General features: G+C 42.4%; 1 protein-coding gene across 1 annotated transcript in view; it reads right to left on the bottom strand.

Annotated features, from left to right (window-relative positions):
- tspan18b (tetraspanin 18b) overlaps nt 1-17,610 on the bottom strand; it is a 34,347-nt gene extending 16,737 nt beyond the window's left edge. Inside the window, exon 1 of the mRNA XM_063481038.1 lies at nt 17,303-17,610. The gene's annotated coding sequence lies outside the window, so the exon portion shown is untranslated. The remainder of the gene's footprint in view (nt 1-17,302) is intronic.
- Nucleotides 17,611-20,774: the final 3,164 nt, after the last annotated feature.

Raw genomic sequence — 20,774 nt, 5'->3', positions numbered from 1 at the left:
TGCTTACACTGATAACTGCTGAAAGGGCTGAAAGGGAATTAGAACAAATTCATTTTGGTTGAAGCACCAGTACTTAGTGAGTACTTATGAACTGTGGATATCAAGCTTCTATTCCCTCCTTTTTTTTGTTTTTTTAAAACAAAATTGATGATTTTTGTGTGCATAAGAACAAATGGCTTCAATAAAAATGCTCAAAAGCCTCCGTATGTTACTGCCATTTGTCGGCTTCTTTGTCTCTTGCATCATCTGTGATGCCAGATTGATTTTTTTAAATCATGCAGCAACCTTAAGAACTGAGCAATGAACCCACGACAAAGTGCCAAAATCTGCAGTTCCTCTAATCGGCACTTGAGGCCAATTTCAAAAGTGAGTCAAACCAGATGGAGTCCTCTGTTAAAATGCATCACTTTATAGAAGAAAAAGACACGTCTATAGCTTTGTACAAAGAAGCTTTTGGTCTCTATAACTAATACCCACCTTCATAAAAACTGTAGGGTGAGTTCATCTTTTCAATAACTCATCAAGTTGAAGCACAGCTCCCCCAGAAACTGCTGCTGCTGAATGAAACTCTCTCTGAAAGCATCCTCACAAACAGCATCATGGTGCGGTGCAGAAGCTGCACAGCTGCTGAGCGGAAGGACCTACACTATTGGTGAAGACTGCCTAGCATGTGGTAGGGTTGGAGCTATGACACCACAGAGATGTCTACACCAACCGTCTGAAGAAGGCCAACAGCCTCAATTCAGACACTTCCCTCTCCGGTCAGCCTTGATTTGAACTTCTGCCATCAGGCAAACAGATAGACAAACAGATTAATACAGTCCCACACAAGCTGAGCTTCCCCAGAGCTATGGCCTCCATCACCCCCACACACTAGAACAACATGCACTGACAATAACTTTCAGGACTATCTTTGCACCCCCTAAATAACCACTCCATCTTGAATAATAATCTATTTATGTTAATTTTTCCTGGTGAACTTAGGAGAGATGGCAGTCTAAACATTGGTATACTTGTATAACAACAATAAAGTCTTTTCGATTCCATTCAAACTTTACTAATGCTTAATGTTTGAGTTATTAGGGCCTGTCAGCTTTGAGTGGCACTGACAGCTGTAGCTGCTGGCTGCCTGCGAGGCTTCACCACAGCTGAGTCACTGAACACAATTGACCACATTGATTTTTAATAATCTAACATTACACGCATGACTTTCTGTGCTCATCCAAGAAGTTTGTGCTCCAGTTTTAAATGAGTAAAACTCTACTGCTATATTTGTAAGTTGCTAACGAGCAGGAATCGGGCATGTGTGCGATACACCTGTACAGTTTGTCTTCAGGTGGATAACACGTTGATTTAATAACATTTTTTTAAGCATAGGCCAATTTGCATGTTAGGGAGGAAACCTTTTGTGACTTGTCAGAAGACAGAGCACAGCACCCAATTTGAGCTGTGGCACTTCCTCTGAGGAAAGGAAGTGGAAAGGACAACAGTACAGGAATAGACAGTATTTCCATCTACACATTATAATTGGGTTTAACCTCAACTTCTCACTAGTGATGACAAAAAGCAAACCCCTGAGCTTTACAAGGAACTCCAAATTTGGAGATAATAACCTAAGGGGCGGTTTACGGCTTAAATCCAACTTTCATGAAGACACTTAATCAAAGGAAAAATCTACAGCTCTGGATGTCATTCCTCCCTGGTGATCTTTCGCCATATACATCAAGCTCTAATATTACAGAAATGAGAAGGAGGCCACTTGCCGGCAGCTATATATCTCCTGAGCGTCCTCTTTAATGAGGGCAATGCTGAGGCAGAATTATCGCCTTACTCCATCTGGATTTATTGATCTAACAGTGCGAGTCAACTACCAGAGACAAAGATAAACCAGCACGATGGAGAAACAATCCCTGCACTGATCAGAGGGCATCCAACAGCTAATCACTCACCCTTTCCTCTCTGGCCACAGCAAACCCAATTCTTCTTTGTTCCTCGCGCTACAGTAGGAGGTTACACGCGGGGCAAGAGCGTATTCATGCATTTGGGGTGCGCTATTTTTCCAGCTAAAAGATACAGACTGAACTCATTAAGCAAGCCTTGTGTTTTCTCAGTGTTAATCGCTTTGAGCTAAATGGGAACCTGATGAGAATGCAACTCTTGGAAGTGTGTTTGGAGGGTGCTATTTTGATGTGGATGAAAGATGACACTGTGTCCAACCTCTGTGGCAAACATTAGCCAGGGCTCGTCTCTATTCGCCAGGTTTTTTCCGGCAGGAGCTTGTACCTCTCACCTCTGCAAAGAACAGCGAGACGTGTCTTACACAGAGCCTTTCAGGTGTGCGACTTGCTTCTCTAAAAACACAACAGCAAACTTCTCTCTTGTGACAAAGTGATGAAAGAAAGCAGTTGAACTACTTGTTATTTTCTTTAACCCATGCCTGTCTAACTTAACCAGCTACCTTGTGCACCACCACACTTTCACCCTACTTCCCAGGCCCCCAAGTCTAGCCCTCTCCTTCTCTCTGAGGAGCCAGGGGCCTGGGGAGGGGGCATCAAAATACCGCTTTGAAGTCAAGCGATTAAAGAGGAAACCTGTCGAATTGGGATGATGGGGCTAAGGTTGGGAGAGGAGGAGGATCAGTAAGAGGGACAGGAAAGGCTGTGAATACTGAGAGCTCGGGACCCATGGGACACAATTAAGAGGAAGGGTTTTTTTAGTGAGGGTTACAAAAACACAGAAAGGATAGCAGCAGTGCACCCTTCCAAGCCAAGGTAAGAGTTCATTACTAGATACACAAAGGGGGAGGGGGCTGAGGCTGCTAAATCCAGTTTGTTCACCGGCTCCTCCACTCGCCGGAGGCGCGAGCTGTCGAACAGCCACAGGATAATCATTTTCCAACCCACAGAAATCCCTCAGTCAGTAAGTCTTGAGAACTGTGCAGAAGTGAGCTCAGGGAGCTTCAAATCTAAGAGGAATTTGGAAGAAAATCCAAGCTGCATGCACAGAGAGGAAGTTAGCACAGTTTTCATAACGTGTTTCGTGTACACAAAAAGAAACAATGCCAGATCTGCGCTCAGTTCAAACTATTCGATCAGACTGTTGTAGACATTTTTTTTCCATGAGTAGAGCTGTAACATGGAATGTATATGACACGACTGATACCAATCCCATTATTGATTCTGCTTACTTGTTAGTTCTTGATTACCGTCCCTTTTTATAAACAGCATACAAAAAGTGCTTGTTTGAGGTTTGTAAAAGTTTCATATCATTGTTTTGCTGCGTGTAAGTCTTACAACAGCATGCCAGTACTGATGAAAGGAATTGATTAGCTGGGAGGCAAACGACTCTGATAGATTAGACCATTTGGAAACCATTCTGAGCTGGTTCCCATCACTAATTGTTGTTTTATTTATCAATCCTAGTTAAAGGTCCTAAAGCTCAATGCAGTGTCTTCACATTGATCTTTTTTTTAATCTTTGCAACAAAATCCAAAGCTTCTGGAAACATAAAATAAACACCATTTACTAACAATTTAAAATATGGAACTGCAGCGTCTCCTGAATAACTGACAGCCTATTTTTTGTTGGTCACTTAAAGCTATAGCAATGACAGCTTGTCAGTCAGCCTGCACATACAGATCAGGCTCGATGCTGCAAACAGAAGACCATTTTACAAAATGATGTATTATGCATGTATAGAACAAGTACAGATATCTGCTGCACCTCAGAGACTGAAATATATTATGAATCAGCTACATTTTGTACAACAGCATATGATATCCTGACTCCCCCGAAGCGCGCTGTAGAAATATTGGCCCACTGTTGTCCTATACGCCCAACAAGTTGCTTAAACAAACATCTGGTAACCATTTCTAGGTTTCACTTAAATGTTTCTGCAATACCGTGAGGTAATAGTGTTTTTTGTATAGCTGTGAAGATCTGATGCTCTAAATCTCTTTTCAGACATGTAGAAATGGCAGAGCGAAACATCCTGTACCTGTGAGATTAGCTGTCATGGGATATGATCTTTCTCACCTTGACCTTTCTGTCAACTGAAGCTCATGACTCTATTTAGTGGGTCATGAGTGGTAAACATCATAATGCAAAAGATACACAAGAAGTGGAAGCAAGAATATGTGTGCAATGGGACCAGATGAAACTCATTTTCATGATTAAAACCAGGAGGAGGAGTGACTTGGACTCCTTCCTCCTCTGAAACGTCCATGCGCTTGACAGGCTGTGCCAAGCCAGTGATGTTTTGCTTTTGTTAATCTGAATTTGCTCCATGGCCACTTTGTAACAGTTTGTACATCACACTGCCGCATGAATGAAAACAAAAACTTTTGGCACAACTAAAGTATAAATCCCAAAAAGGAGCAATGTCTGGATCACTGCCTGGTACTTACAGCATCAGATCTGGTTCCAAGTCTTAATGGTTTTCACTACATACCTTGGTGAACACACCCCAGTGAAGCTTCCTACTTCAGAAATAAGATGACGATGCACCGACTGACAAAACTATTTTGTCGGCATATTTTAAGTTATAAACCCGCTGTTTGCAAGTTGTTGTTGTGTTCAAACAAGGGGAACAATGCTGTAAAGGCTGGGCTATAACAACACATGTTGGGCTTATTAGTGTGCAAACATGTGGGTCGCATTACTAAAGAAAAAGTACAAACACACAGAGAGAAAGACTGCAGGACATCTGCCCGATATATATCCAGGATCTGATGTCATTTTGATTTCATAACTCAAAGAGATGCTTAATGTGAACAAAAATAATCCAGATAACATAAATATACATACATTTTTGGCTCTCCTTTAGGTTTGTAAACACAGCAAAACACCATGTTTACTATATTTATTTATAAAAAAGAAATATACTTCAGGTTTATAATATTTTTTACATTTGCCTGCAATTAAGACTGTGACATGTTGGTTTCATCTTGCAGTAAATTATGTAAATGTCAAAACCTTTTGAGCCCAATTTATTGAGAAATAAAGAAAAACGTTAGCCATTTCAGCATAAGCTAGTTAATCACAGCTTGGTTTGGCAGTTTTCTGCGGCTGACAAACACTGAGGCATTTATTCGGATTGTCCAGCAGCTTTTTCCATCTATCAGACACATGTTGGGAAAATTAAACATGGCTTTTGTTATAAATGTGAGTTTCAAAATAATCCCACCCGGCAAAACCAGTTCAACATTTAATCTGTTAAGAGTTTTCATTTAGGTGAATTCAACAATGACTTTAAATTCAAACTCCTAAACCAGAGACATGCAATACAAGCCAAACAAATACTCCACATGCCTGATATGCAGGAGCACGTTATGACTCCTCCTCCTTCCAAGGAGAGATGGTAGCCTCTGTTTTTGTGGACTTTGCAGAGGGCTGCACGGGAGCAGCAAGGCAGGTGTCCCACTGGGTTATGAGAGCCAGAAGCTTTGCATCTGGATCATTTCCTCGGCACACAGGCTCCACACTGGGAACTCCTCATAAAGCTGCACATATGCCAAAGAACCCTGTATCCCTCAGAATTCCTCATTCATGTCGGCCTGTATGTGGCAGCTGCGGTAACAAGCAGCAGGTAACAAGCTGTGACAAACTCACAACTGAGAGCGACACATGCGTTTTGTCTCTCACACTGTCAAATATGCCTGCGCTAATAGCCAAATACCCTGGAAGTGTGTTTCAGCGTGAGCCGGGAAAAAAAATCATTTTATCACCATGAGAGCAGGGTGCGATTCATGGCGGGAGGATTACTGAAGCAGTGGACGAATGATGAAACCTGGATAAAGTATAAGTACAAAGTGTGTGAGTAAGACTCCTGCTCACTGCAAAACCTTTCCACACCAGTTCACTCTACGCTCGATTCTCCTCGGACAAAGTTGAGAGATATCTGAATGAAAGAAGAAGCCAGGAAGGCAATGAAATGTGGAAAAAGAGGGGGAATGGAAGCTGGACTATTGCCACGGTCCAATCTCGTGAAAATGCAGAAGTGCTTTGAGAAACATTCCTTCAATAGGCCGAGGGAGCCTAGTGAGACTCCTGACGGTGAGGAGACGTCAGGAGAAATCATGCTTGGCTCAACACAAAAAGCACTCAGAGAAATGAGATTTAATCTGCTGAGCTTAGAGTAAATTAGCCAGATGTAAACAGCCAGTGCCATTTGTGAGAAAGTTCACTTCCGCAGCCCTGCTGCTTGGAAAAACAAAACATCAAATATCACCAATGAAATAAACTCTGCAAACACTGCTTTTTTTTTCCTTTTCTTTTTTTTATTAAAGGTCAACATGAAACTTTCACAAGACACGGACATCACAAATGTGGGAATCTGAGGGTTAAGGTTAACAGGCCACACTGAAACACTTTCTCCCTGAGAATGATCTGCCTCCAGTCCTGAGATGTGGGAAAGGGAGTTTATGCAATTACATCACATTGATTTATGGGAGAGGGAGGAAAGATGGGGAGAGGATGGAAACTGAGCTGCTTGGAGAGGCTCCAAGATTAAGTCCCAGAAGAAACACAAGTCAATAGATTTACACCACAGAACATGATGGATCTGAGACAATCGTACGGGGAGGACTGCGGTCGGAGAAGCACGGGCAACACGGTGAGGTCAAACCCATCTGAAATTATTGGTTTTGATTTAAAACTTTAAAAAAATAAAAAAACACTAAACTATGAAAACAGACATAATTGTAATGCAGACTCTTCTCTGCGAACCTGCTCATGGTTGCACACGCCGATAACAAGTTCAGAATAGCAATCACACCGCTGCTGATATACTTTCAATACTCTCAACTCAACTGAACTCAAGCAGAGGGACTGATGCAGATGCTGCTGATGCTGTCTTGAGTATTAATTGGGGTGGTGACGAAATTGTGAGTAATGCGCTCAAGCGTGCACTGCAGCTTTTGTGGGGTAGCACAGGCTAACAGTTATAAATAAACAGTCCACTTAGTGCTCCCACAGTCCTGAAACAGGACCACAGGAGTGACCACAGCTGGGATATTTATGGCGAAACACATTACAGATTGTGTGTTTATTTAAACATCTGACTGATTTTAAAATGGAAAAAAAAAAAAAAAAAAAAGACGGCGATGCACATTCAGCAATCCTGCGAGCTGAAGCAGAGGAGTACTGCAGATCAAAGGTATTCAAGGGGTCTGTTATATAGTCTTAACAACAACAAAAATATATCTACAAACAGTTGCATACAACATTTAAGCCTAGAGAACAAATATAAGATGCAACTCATTACTTTTCACGGCATGGGACTTGTGTTTATGTGAGCCACCAAATGGTGAAGAGATGAACAAAGCAGAGGGAGATTACAGATGATATCCCGTATAATGAGCTGTGGTGATGCAGGAGGAGATATAGAACGCTTTCTTTTCTTTCCTTTTTTTTTTTTTTAAAGTTGCTGTCTGCAAAGTCTTAAGGTTCTTGGAAGCACAACACACATTTGGTTCAAGCCAAAAGCAACGGGATAAATATATAGACACACGGAGCTGGCCAAATATTTGAAGGGGGGTGTTTTGAAAGCTCACAGTGTATAGACTCCACGGCCGCACCCGATATGGCAAATAGCTCACTCTGAGATGTTTTGAGTGAGGAAAGGGTAGACATCTGTTACTTATTAAAAAAAAAAAAAAAAAAAAAAAAAAAAGGAGCTTGTCCATTTCCAAAGTGCCTGCAAAGATAAGCAAAAGTGGTTTTGATAACTGCTCACTATATTGGCTTTCCTCTGCCTCATTGTTTCTTTTGTGAGACCAAATTTTAAGCATTAAAAGGAATTCATCTAAAAGCTGTTTTATCTTTGTTAAATCCTGTTTTGTCATCTGTCCAATTAAAGCAGCAGTCTGGAGCCAGCAGCAGAACCACCATCTTTTTTTTTTTTTTTTGGTTTGACAGATAAAGCCAAAAAGAACCTTTACACGTCCAGGGGTTTTCACAGACACCCACAAAATTACTTTGGCTTCATCGTCGGTGCCGAGATATTTCATATGGGATCTGCCTCCTGCCAAGCGTTATCGGGAAAGACGATCTGGCAAGCGATCCTCCGGGGTGCAAACTCTTGGAGAATTGCCTGAGCTGTCTGTTTTGTCCTCAAACACTTCACACTTGTGAGCGTCACAACCAGGTGGTCAAGAGTACATTGGACCACTGTGCGAGCGGCCTGTCATCCTGACGTGAGACGAGTGACAAAACGAGCGGGAAGCCAGCCAAGCTCACCTGATGTTCCACTGAGGGAAAAGAAAAATCTCCAAGTGTGTCTGATCTGGGGGGGGGGGTTCTCACTTTTTGAACATTTAAATCGATGAACGCTGCAGCCAATTTGATTTCACATACTGGAGACACCTGTCCTGCCCGTGCTATCTTTGACAAACACATGTGAAGGTGATCCCTGGATGCTGGTGTCAGAAATGTTGGAATCAAACACATTTTCATTTTCATGAAAATATCAAACACTTTAATATTACTTTAAATGATTAAACAGTGGCCAGCTTTTTCAATTCCACAGACTCTCTTCTCAAGCTTCAAAGCAAAGAAGCAACAGAGAGTCACGGATTAAGGAAAAGGGAATTATGCTTCATGGTTTGCCTGTGTTTACCCTAATAACTATTAGTGAATAAAAACTATTTTACCATGAAGAACTACAAAAGAAAAAAAGAGATCTATTTTCTTCTTAGAAAACGCATGACTTCTTAAGAATTCCTCTTGGAAGTTGCAAAGCCACAGAGAATATTAAATGCAGCACATTTCCTTCATACTAATGGCGTGGTTTGCTTGTGGCTGCAACACATCAGCTGGCGTTGACGTGCTGTTTGCCCAAAGGACAGAGGCCGGGTTTTAGTGCACTGACCCATGAATGCTGTCTCGAGCACACCGCACTTTTAAAGAGGCAGCAGGTTAAAAATTTCATAAAGCACCATGAAAAAGTCATGAGGCAGCAGTGCGTACCGTCTTTGCTGTCTAATTGTTTTCGCCTTTGAGGAGTAAAAATAACAGTCTACACCATGTACATCTGATCTGCTGTTAAAAGGCAATTATTCAGTCAGACATGAAGGGGGCAGACGTTCAGTCTAGTAATTTCATTGCCAGAAGAAGCACGCAGGGAGGTTGTCCAAGAACCATCACTGCGATCCTCACACATGCCTACTCTGGATTACTGGAGGATGCTGGTTCACTTGGACAACCTCAGTTGGCTTTGAGGGATACACTGCGAGCAACAGTTCAGCTTCAGTTTTCAACCACATGTAGTCCAACAGTGCGACTGTGTGCAATAAACAAGGACGACGCTGAAGGGAAGCTAAATCCGGCAATGAGCACACCTGTGTCACACTCGTAAGACACCCCATAACCTCAGGCGACAAAACGTTATTGCACGAGTAAAGCGAATCACAAGCAAGCCTACAAAATGTAAACAGAAAACAGCGGAGGCAGAAGCCCGCCACATAAACTGCCACGACTTTTAAAGATTTTCACTTTCCTGTTAACAAGCTCAAGGTAAATGCAGTCGTCTATCTCAGAGGCTTGTGATCATGGTGGGAGAGAGACCGTTATTTGCCCCCCAGCCCCCCCAACAAGTTTCCCCAGGTACAGCTTCTAACCTGCTGCGAGCTTCTTTTTTTTTTTCTTTAATTAGAAAAAACTGATCTGTGGCCTTGATGCCCTGGAAGCTAACAGGGAGCCCGTATGTCTAATAGACCTGTGGCAAGTCTGACCCTGTGGGAGGGCCTGTAACATTGCTGTTATTCCACAGGAGCTACAGGGGGGAGCAGCACTGTGGACGAGGTGTGTGGGCTATAAAGACAGCAAAGCCAGCCACCTGACAGGAAAAAGGACTGATACGTGAATATAAACGCACATAATCAGTTTGCAGTAAAAGAATCACATTAGCCTACTTACGTCTCTTGAAGTTTACAACGTTTTCTTCCAGGTTAAAATAAAGAAATCTCTGCTTAGCTAAGGTTTTTTTTCCCCTGTGCAATTCAAAACATTTCACCTAGATTCAAGCAGATATGAAAGACATATGCAGTAAATATGAAGCAACCCTATTTTCCACTAGAGTTGTAGCAGCAGCACCCAGGCTGCAGGGGTGTGTGTGTGTGTGTGTGTGTGTTTGTGTGTGGGAGAGCTTCATGTACATTTGTGGTTGTGTATTCGAGGTTTGTATGGGTATCACTGACTGGAACAGCAAAGTGTTATTAACAGACCGGGATGCAAACCCATATCACGCTGAATATAAATCTCCAAGAAGCACTCTATAATTCAGCCACTTTGGAAAAGCAACAGACAGCAAACAAGACGACGTCACACACCAACCAAGCGTCCGCTCTGTATCATTAAACCTGATGCGACTCCACCCTCGCCGCTTCGTTTCCCCGACTTCAAATCAGAATGTAAATGTTTGAAAAAGTGAGTTAATGAGGTATCATCCAGCACCAACATGCCTTTAATTTGTTTACAGTGATAATGACCTAATTATCTGGGTCATCATTAACAACCTGCTGTCCATCCCTACGATAATTTGTACGCTCTAAATTGCCAAATCAATTTCTGACAAGAGCAAGTGTGTTTGTATTTGCAAGTAACAATTATCATATCACATTATACTGTGTAGCCCGTCGTCAGTGATTAAAAATAAACAGGGATATTTACAGGCGCTCAGATCCCCTGTAGGCAGAGGAAATAAAAAGCACCGTGCTGAATATGGAATAAAATAGGGCACATTTTAAAAGCCTGCGATGACTAATAGGGGTACTCTTGTAATGCTATGGCCTTTTTATCTAAAAACTTAGATGCACAGAGTGCGAGCACTCGAGGAAAAGAATCTACAGAAAGAGGAGATTTGGGACGCAGTTGTGGTTGAAGCAACAGAAAAAAAGAGGAGAAAAAAAAAGACCAGAAGCTGGGAGAGAGTCCCATTTCATCAGAAAAAATGCCTGAGTCAGGAGCAGAGAACCATTAGGCCCAGTGAGTCACAGGGAGAGGCTGTGAAAACAGATCTGAACTGAGTGCAGCTCCCAGTACCATCCTCAAAAAGCAGCCAGAGAAGAGTACAACAGTGGCCTTAAATGAAGTGCGATGGGTTTTCATGTCCAGTGGTGTCTCCTTATCGGTACATCTACTCAGATGATGCGCTCATGCTAGCCACAGACTGCTAATGTGCTTCAAGGATGCTCAATTAAATGCATAAGGGACTGCAGGAACTTTCTAAAGTTTGCAATTTTATGTGCAATTAGAAATAAAATAGCTGGTACACTGGTTGGTAAGAGGTTTTATTTGACTCAAAATAAAACAATAAAACACACATATATATTGGCTGGGAAAGTATTGTTTTTTGTTTAATTTTCTGTTGCTACCTACAGATGAGTAAATATAACTTTAGCTGCTCCGTCTGATATCCTTTCTACTCACAGCAGTGATGCTCATTCTTCAGTTTGCCTTGTTGCTTGGATGCAGATGTAGTGACTTTGTACCCGATTTAACGGCTTTAAAAGCCTCACAAAAAATGGATGACCAGGATTGCATTTTGCAAGCAAGTCTTGCTCTACTGGCACAGCAATGTTTTCCTTGCCTTCTCTCTGGATGGTGAGCACTGGTGCACCGAGTCAAAGAAGAATAAAAAAAAGTATGAAATATATCCTTCTTCTTCTTCTGTGTGTTTGAGTGAAAAATCTACATGCATGTTGAAATTGCAGATGTGATCTTAACTCCTGTACACCAGCAGATACTTATTATTATTTATCGCTATTGATAACCATTGAAGCTCAAAAGGCTAAAACATGGCATTTAGACAGTGACAGCCCTAAAAAACACAAACAGTCGATCAGAAAAACTTACTGAATAACTGACTGATGACTGGCATTGATGACTCACTTCAGCTCTATAATTGCACAATTTCCAATTCTCACATCACCGCTGAGAGTCAAACACACAGTGAAGAATGCTTGAAACACAACACTGGAGCTGAAGTGGACAATCAGAGTGACGCCTTTGCACAATGTGCAAACAGAGAAACATGGTGGAGTCTTACAATGGAGTCTTTTCACATTGTTGTAGAAAATGGGTTATTCTTCCTGTAACACACTTCTTTCCTTCCTCATTGATTCGTAAGCAGTGTATAATCCCCCCCATTTGAGTTGCCTAATGAATCATGTGAGCACAGGGGCTTTATCACAGTGTACAACAGCGAGTGAGTCGTTTCTGCAAGAGAAGACAAGAAGCAGTTTAAAAAGGGAGGCCAAAAGTCATCTATAGCGAGAAAGAGCCAGCGTTAGGCAGTGAGCGTGGAGAACAATCGCATCCGTAAAATGAACTCTTCCTCTCTGGTACTATTTGATTATCAGCCCAGTGAACCGGCACTGAACCCAATGTGAGCGAGCCCAGCCGCAAACACAAAACAAATGCCTCCCTTTTTCACACCTAAAGCAAAGAAAACTTGTGAGGCACTCTGCTATACCTTTGCTACAATGCTTTCTGCATCAGCGATGCGCTTAAACTTAAACATCATTCAGTACAATCAAGTTGCTCCACTCTCTGAAGCCAGGCAGATAATCTCACCGTGTCACATACCTAGACTCCTGGTCTGCCTAAGCCCCTCTCTCAGCTTTAACTACATCTGGGGGTGGGGGGGATGAAAAGACCACAAGGTGATGAAGAAACCTCCCGGCTAAAGCACAGGGGATTTAGCAAGTATGCTCGCTCTGTGTAATAACTTGCGGTTCCTCACCAGTAGCCTTTAATGGCCACCTGAGTGAAATGGTTTATTAATTCTGAAAAACATTATGCAGAAGGAAAGATGGCTTGAGGGCGGGGTTGGTGAGGGGAAGCAGGGGGGAGACTTTGAGATATTTGAACAATCTGAAACGTGGCTGAGACTGCCCTCAACTAAGAGCCTATCAAGCCATAAGCCTATTGGAGAGCCTGCTATCTGCTGAGGCCAGCTTGCCACATACATACCTTTTACCTCATTACCTGCTCTGCACAGCCATTATTGAGGGAAATAGGGTGAACGCTAGATAAGCACAAAGAATTCTTGGGCTGAGCACAAACAGACGTCCTGCTTCCTCCTGATAAAAACGGAAGAGGCCCCTTCAACTTCCTGCTCTCAGCGAAGTGTGTAGCTGCCAACTGCCCCATGTTTAGGTCACTCTCTGCTTCCTGGTGCACATGGAGACACACCGGGGACACAGGAGTGCGCGATTGTGTGTTCATGCAGAAACACGACTCGACAGCAAGCTAAGACTGAATTTATATTCACTTTGATTGGTACTTTATAATATTTACAATTATATGCATCTCAAATAAACAGTTTATATACACTATGATGTAGCAAAACCTTTTAGGTGTTGTGTTTCCAACACACCTTTGTTCTAACAAGGAACTGCACTCGTGAGGTATCCAGAATTAGCATATAAACACATACAATCATCAAATATAAAATTATAAAGTCCCCTTAGAAGGATATGCAAGTATTTAAAATACTTGCTTAACCATACTAATGCTTAACAATTTCCATGTCTCTTTTTCAATATGGCAACATTTACAGTATAAACAATTTAGTGTGTCTACTTGCTGCTACAGCTTTGACACAACACTTTCTCACTCCTGACCAAAATTTGTTGATACCTGATGCGAACTCTTTCCTCGATCCAGATGGATGTTGTTAATCAAAGAGTTTGAATGCCTAGATGATTATTTTTACACTTTCGTTTTCCCTCTAGTTGTTTGGTCAGGATCATGGTTCAGGTTAAAACACCCAATTATGACACAGACAAAGTTCTCTGATTTGCAACGAGCTTCTCTCCAAGCAACGACAGCAGCACAGCAAATTTGAGTCTCAAAGCATCTACTCCAGAGGTTTAGGGACTGAGTCAATCCTACTGGAGAATCTTGCACACTAAAAAATGATTTAAAAGGGATATGCCTTAGACTGCTTCCCCAGCGACTAATACCCAAGAACAAAACAGAAAATGGAAGCGTGAACGGATGAAGGTTGAAGATGATGGGGAGGGTAGCTAAACCCTAGAAAACTCAAGAATGTGCAATACCGCTGGTCAATACTGCAATAAAGATATGGCTTTTTAAAGATGGTACATATTAGCTGTTCACTTCCTTATAAAAGCTAAGTATAGCTCAATCAAGAATGTAAATAACCTAGTAAGAACAAGGTTAAATGTTGCCGTGCCTGGCACATTTAAAGAGAATAACATTTTTCCTATTCTAATTAAGGGTAGCCTCATCTGAGGAGGTTATTGTGTAAATTCATATTGGAGTGTGGATGAAAGTACCATTTATCGCGCATCATCGTCGGACAAGATAAGAGCTGTTGTTTGTGCTTGCTTCTTCACTCTCCACAATGTCTCATCAGACACTTGTGATCTCAACATGCTTGTTTTGGCCTGCCACAGTTTCAGGCGTCCTCAGCGAGAGGAAGTAGTGGGCTTCAATGACCTCGTACGCTCATTTTTCTACCGAGCTTTGCTGCGTTTTGCTTTCACGGAGGAGCAAAGTTTTCCACCTCGGCTTTATATTTTAGCAGAGCTGTGTTATGATCAAACTTCTGGCGGAAAAACTGCCCTCAGCAGACAACATCAAAACACGCCGGTTTGGACATTCAGCGCAGACGTGGCCCGTACACCAACACGCACCTTCGCTGCTTTTAAACAGCTGATGAAAAATACACCTTTCAGAAAGTAAATTATTTCTGCCAGCTGAAAAGCAAATTTCATTTTCTCCTGTCTCTCGACAACAAAGATGCTGAACCCATTACAGGCCGGGGCCTCTGCATCACACACATTAAATGAAGGGTCCTCTAGCAATCGAAAAAAGCAATTTTCTCATTGAGCCAATAGATACTCCATTTAGTTCCGGGATCTCTACGGACCACTGCTGCTGTAGTGAGGCTGATACAGGGGAAAGCGAGTGTAGAGTGATGACCCAGCCTCATTTTCCCTGTGCCTCCGCTGCTCTGAACTCATCAATATACAGACGTGTACTGCAAACTGTATAAGGGCAGAACGAAGAAAGGTAAGATGAGAAAGGATGGGAACGAGATGAAGAAGGAAAAATAGATTAGATGCAACAGACGGAGAGAGAAAGAGATGGAAGGAGGTTATGGTGAGGCATAGTGAATCAGGAATGTAAACTCAGGGCCAGTGATCAACCCCCCCACCCCCTCATTTGCATGCACATCAGCTGATATTAAAGAAAGAGAGAAAGAGTGAAACAGGAGGGGACGGAGAGAAATCAGAGGCACCCAACCATGTGGAACCGCAGACTGATTAATTTCAGGCCTTTAATGAGCGATGCACTGCCAGGCCAGGCGGCATCAAGTCAGTCACCCCGTCTTCACAGCGGGAGCTGCCATACACTACAATTCACACTTCCCCATCTCTGCCAAGGACTGAATGACACAGGAGCAGTGAACTCACCACACTTCCTCTCCCTCTTTCCATCTCGCCTTCTCTCTCCTATTAATGTGTTTTTGCTGTTCACTTCAGCGCCGGCGCATAAACGTGTGATTAAGAGCAACGCATTATCAGAGGCACTATTAAAACGAGCGCACTGATCACCGGTGGCAAGTCTCACACCAGGTGTTCTCTGTCTGTAGGTGGAATAAATATCAGCCGGGCACGCCGGAGACTTGAGTCTACTCAAACATGTTCCCATTTAATTGCTGTCCTCCGGAGTCTGCATTGTTGCTGCTAACCTTTATTCCCCGTATAAATTACACTGTAGGTTTACAAAGCCCATTGCTGACATTTGTACTTGTATTGGAAACATCGCTGAGCAAAAAACAATTTCTATTTTCCAACACTCATGTGAATCAAGCTGTGGAGAGAAAGGCTTCAGGCGGAGTTTAGTCATCCGTGTTGGCTGCTGCTCCAAAAGCATCAATACTACTGTTTCTTTTCCCCCTTTCCTCCTCCTCCTCCTCCTCCCCCTCTTTCTTTCTGTCTTTTTTTTTTTTGACAAGGCAAATGTTCATCCGCAACATGGTGAACAAACACGCCTCTGTTCCCAGTTTCTGTGCTTCTTCTCCATCCACCAGCTCACATTCATCTGATTTGTAGGGGGGAGAAAATGATAATAAAGAAAATAAATAAGGTGGAACAAAGAGCAGGCAGCAGAAAGAGAGACGGAGAGAGAGAAATCTTCACATGAGGCAGTGGTATAGTGGAGCTCCGCTCATTTATCAAGACAGAAGCTGATTTGTCAGTCTGTCCAAGCTGCTGGGGCGTGATATGATTCTGCTTTCTCCTGACACACTGTACCAGCCTCGGGGAGACGTGGGCCCGGCAGTGACTTTAACTTGAGGCGAGAGAGCCCAGCAGACCACGCTCACCTGGACACACCGGTGAGCGTGTTAATGGGTCCCTTGGAGCCAATCTCCTTGGGCAAAATCTGATTATAACCCGATTCCCAGCTGTTACACTCAGTGACAGATGTTTTGAGTTTCTCACTCGCTTACTGAGTTAGAACGTCAACTTTTCACTCTATCCAACTTATCAGTTTAAAAACAAAAACAGCCCAAGTTTACTAGGAAAAGCCACAAGCACGGGGCTTTCCTAAGAGTGCTGGCTTTGCCCTTTCAGTCTCTGAGTATTTCATGTTTGGTCCAGAGGAGCTCTGACAGACAGAGACATGGAGGAGGTGGTTTTGGATGATGCATCCCTCTGATTAACGCGAACTGACAGTGAACTCCTGCCCTACAACGAAGGTAGCGCCATCAGAGACATCCATTTGGTGGCTCTGCAGACTGCCTGCCCGGTTTTTAGCTGGACCCCCGTGGGAAGAAAGCCAGCTTGGAGACTGACAGACGTCGCTCTGGACTGCCCCTGCTGTTAGGTTTCTCACACTATAACCCACAATTAAATGAAAAGATTAAACTACTTTCAAAGAATGTAGCTATGCATCGATGCATTTTTTTTGCATCTCTAAAAGACGAAAGAGAGATCTGACCCGTGAATAAAGAGGTTTTAACAACCCAATAAACGACCTAAACAATTAACAAGCGCGCTCCTGCTCGTGTCACTTCTTTCGAGGCATTTCGTTTCTGCTCCTTTGTTTAATGTGAAAATTAAACTCTCCGCAACAAAGTAGCTTCTGCAGAAATCAAACAGTGCGCACACAACAACACCCCTCACACCACCACCCATTAGACAATTAGACACGCTGTTGAAAATAATGACTCAGTTCAACGAGGCAGTCACGAAATTCTCTTTTAAACCTTTTGCCCCGGTGCGTAACATTTGAGTTGGAGACACTTCTGAAGAGCAGTTTCTTACCTCAGTGCCGAAACCTCTGGCTGTGACACGCTGTTTTCGCTGTTACTCACAGCCTATTTCTGAGAGCTGCTACTACTGATTGCAACCTACGTATTCAGGTGAAACAAAACCAAAAAGAAAAGAAAAGAAAAAAAGGAAAGGGGGAATCAGCTGGGATGTCCACTGGAGTGAAACGTGCCCAACGGCGTCCAACTGTGAAAAAAGATCCACCACTACGAGATCGGCGATCCTAATTTAGACCCGCACGCAGTGTTTGGGGGAAGATTGGTATGCAAACAGTTTTCTGAACTCAATGAAAGCTGAGCGGCTCATACAGCTGCCTGCTCTGCTCCGGAGGGCGGAGACTCCGGACCACATACACGCCTCCAGTTTACGCTCACTGTGTTGTTTGCGCGTGTGTGGCAAAACGCAGCAGAAACGTGCGTTTACCAGCTTAATGGAAAGCATCAATCTGTCAAAGTTAGGTGTAAGAACAGGTGGGTGGTGTAATACATATCACCAAATATGCCCCCCCCCCCCCCAAGTATTTTAATAATAATAATAATTAATATTTAATAATAATTAAGCTAGTACCTATCAATCAGTTCTTGAAAAGTTCATTAGTCACACATTCATTCAAATACCACCAAACACAAGTGTAATCAACTGTAATAACGGCCCCAGACCCCGACCCCCTGCTTAGATTTTGTCTCCACTAAGTTGTTTCTACCTGGTTTCCAAACTTTGGGGAACTCTGGATCTCTTTTAAATTAATTATTGAACAAAAACTTAAATTTGAGCAAAATTCTTAGGTTTTGTTCATTTGTATTCAACCTTTATTGAACTCAGAATTGGAGCTGCTGTGATTAATTAAGTGATTAGGCCTAGTCAATCTAAAGAAAATCATAATTTTTATAAGTCTTTAAATAGGAGGGGAAAATGCAAGGAATCTTCTCTGTGTCTCATAGTTTAAAAATAAATAAAATATAAACGCAAACTGGGTGTGGGAAAGATAATTTACACACTTATCTGTATTGAAAATAAGTTGCAGCACTAGGCATGATTCAAATAATCATTTCTGCAGCTTGTGGTTAGCAGAGAAATGGCTTATAAAGTTGCTGGGTTGCTGGATAAAATGATCATAATGTTTGCAATCATCCCTTGTAAAGGAAAACCATCCGCTCAGTGTCTTGTTTGCACAGATGAGGGACTCTGTGGTTTCCTATCTAACATTACAGGGTTTTTATCTTACACTATATAGCATCTTGAGATTGCTGCTGTTGTGATCTGGTGCTATATAAATAAAACTGAATTGAATGCCATCAACACTATGGGGGAAACTAACAAAATTCCACAGCACAGAACAATGTACTGCTTCTAGTGAGTACCCCAAGGCATACAGAAATATTATCTTTATGAGACTAACGAGTATGGGTTTCTTGGGAAGCCCTGCTGATGACAGTCACAGATAAGCAACAACTTACAGATAGGCAGCTGATAGTTATTGTTTGTCCCTTGTTAATTATTCATGCTGTGTGACTCTCTCATCAGCCAGAAAACAAGACGAGTGCTTTTGTTCCAGGTTTGGGGGCGTGGGGGGTGAGCTTGAAGTGTTTTCTACCCCTCTGTGCTCCTCGTGTCACCAAATCTACTACAGATGGAGAGCAAGATAAGCGCTCCGGAGACTGATCTTTTTTGCCCACTCCTCTAAGGTCATGACACTGACATTCCCACTGGCATATGTGATACCTCCAACCCCCAGTCTCCTGACTCTTTGCTCATTGGCTCTCGGGACACGGCTATTATTTTAAGTGTATTTCTAATGTTAAAAACAACAACAGCAAAAAAAGAAAAAGAAAAGAAAAGACATCCAGCGACTTAATGTGAAGTTTGGAGGAGGGCAAAGATTAGCTTATGGAAAGGCTGGATTCAATAGCTCGTCGGGGTTCAGGCATAGGGCGAGTAAAGAGAGGTATATCTGGAATGATTTGGCTGCAGAGAGAACAGCTGTGAGGTATTTTCCTTTTGGCTCCTTGGGTATTTTCAGAGGGCTCAGAGTAAAGAAAAGCTGAAGTGAATCACTGACTAAACAGCCCCACTCCCATCTGAGCGCTCACATGGTTCACTGGCGATGGGAGATGTGCACTCTTTAAGCTCTGACACGGTTCAGTTGAGTGATTATTTGTTCTTTTCTTAGCTAATCAGTGATTGATCAACAAATGTACTGATCTGTTTTCCACATGATGCAGCGCGTCAGTCACAGTCAATACACAGCCACAAAATTGGATTACAGTCTTGGGTTTTGACCTTTATTTGATGGCCTAAGTCGTATTGTAGTGGCTTAGAGTGACATTTTATCCCCCAATACAAAAGAAAATCCAGGAAGTTATTTGTTCTCGAAACTCCAAGTCATATTTAAGGTGCTTCAGATGGAAACTAGTGCATTTATTTGTTTATTATTCCTGAGAGTTTCCAGCTAAGTCATGTGCATGTTAAACTGTTTAGAATTTGGATTGAAAGCAGACTTCATTAGTCTGTTTCTCCTCCATCCATGCAGCTGCCAGTAAAATTTACTTTTGTGTCCATGTTAATCACATAAGATACACATGCTGACACTCGCAGGCAGAACTATCTCAGCCTATAGGCAGCTCCTCACATGCACATCCTTATCGCACACATACCCATTTAATTCAATTTACACTGCCGGCACTTCAATTTTACACACATAGCATCATAACACATGCTATCTCATTAAACAGGCCATGGCCATGCTTCACAAGCTCACACAAAGTGGGGCTCATTGTTATGTACACACAGAGACATGCATAAGCACACACAGGGGATGGAGTCTGAAGGAATTTCCCCAGCAACGGCATAGGAGTAATTTAATTTACCGCATTTTGTGTTAATGCAATGCTGTATTGTTTTCTCTTTAAATGTTTTGCAGCATGCAAATATCAAGTCCTTATGAGCAAAGGATGAAATATCACCATTGTGTAACCACTGGAGGGAGAAAATAATGCTCCTACACATCAGCAGCACATTTTAAAGCCGGAAAATCTGTGAATGTTTCTGCTTGAACAATCATTTCAGCCATTAATCAATACATAGAGAGTGACAATTTGTTTTCTATCGATCAGCTAATCAATAGGGTAATTGTTTGTGTTCTAGAGGTTGGCTAAATATGTAGCTAGAGTCAGGGGGCCAATAACTTGGAGGGGTAGGATCACATAGGTTTGTACTTCTTCCTACTCCTTTTAGGAGTTACTTATATGCAGATGCATGGTTAATATATTCCGTATGTTTGAAATAAACAAATCTATCTATCCAACTTATCTTAAAGACTGAAAGCAGATGGAAACAGCTGGCTAAAAACTACTACCAACACCCATGGAGCTTTCACGCTAACACCGTAAGTTTACATTTAAAACACAGAGGAGCCTGGCCACACCTACTGTAGCAGAACGCATTTAGCCCCATTATATGCATCTGT

This window comes from Pelmatolapia mariae, linkage group LG7, assembly GCF_036321145.2.
Source record: "Pelmatolapia mariae isolate MD_Pm_ZW linkage group LG7, Pm_UMD_F_2, whole genome shotgun sequence".
In the NCBI taxonomy this organism is placed as follows: Eukaryota; Metazoa; Chordata; class Actinopteri; order Cichliformes; family Cichlidae; genus Pelmatolapia; species Pelmatolapia mariae.
The sequence above is the reverse complement of the archived record's forward strand: the minus strand, read 5'-3'. Positions and strand labels throughout refer to the sequence as shown.